This window comes from Penaeus monodon, chromosome 20 (genome assembly GCF_015228065.2).
Source record: "Penaeus monodon isolate SGIC_2016 chromosome 20, NSTDA_Pmon_1, whole genome shotgun sequence".
NCBI classification, from domain to species: Eukaryota; Metazoa; Arthropoda; class Malacostraca; order Decapoda; family Penaeidae; genus Penaeus; species Penaeus monodon.
Genome location: NC_051405.1, coordinates 7,391,291 through 7,391,543, shown reverse-complemented (window position 1 = coordinate 7,391,543; position 253 = coordinate 7,391,291).

Genomic DNA, 253 nt, shown 5'->3' with positions numbered 1-253 from the left:
AAAACATCATCTGGTCGGTGTTTGTACGCCGTGCGATTAATTTTTTTTTTTTATACCATGATAATCCGCCTCTTGCGTAACTGTCTTAAAGATAAATTTATTAGCACGCATAGGTTTTCTTATTTTTAGGTCCTAGAGTTCAAAAATCGAATTTACTTGAATATTCGGCGCTCATGTGATTAGGCATGGCCCTTACTATTGTCGCCACGCGGCGATGCAATGGTGTGGATAAATGGATATTATATAAAATGAA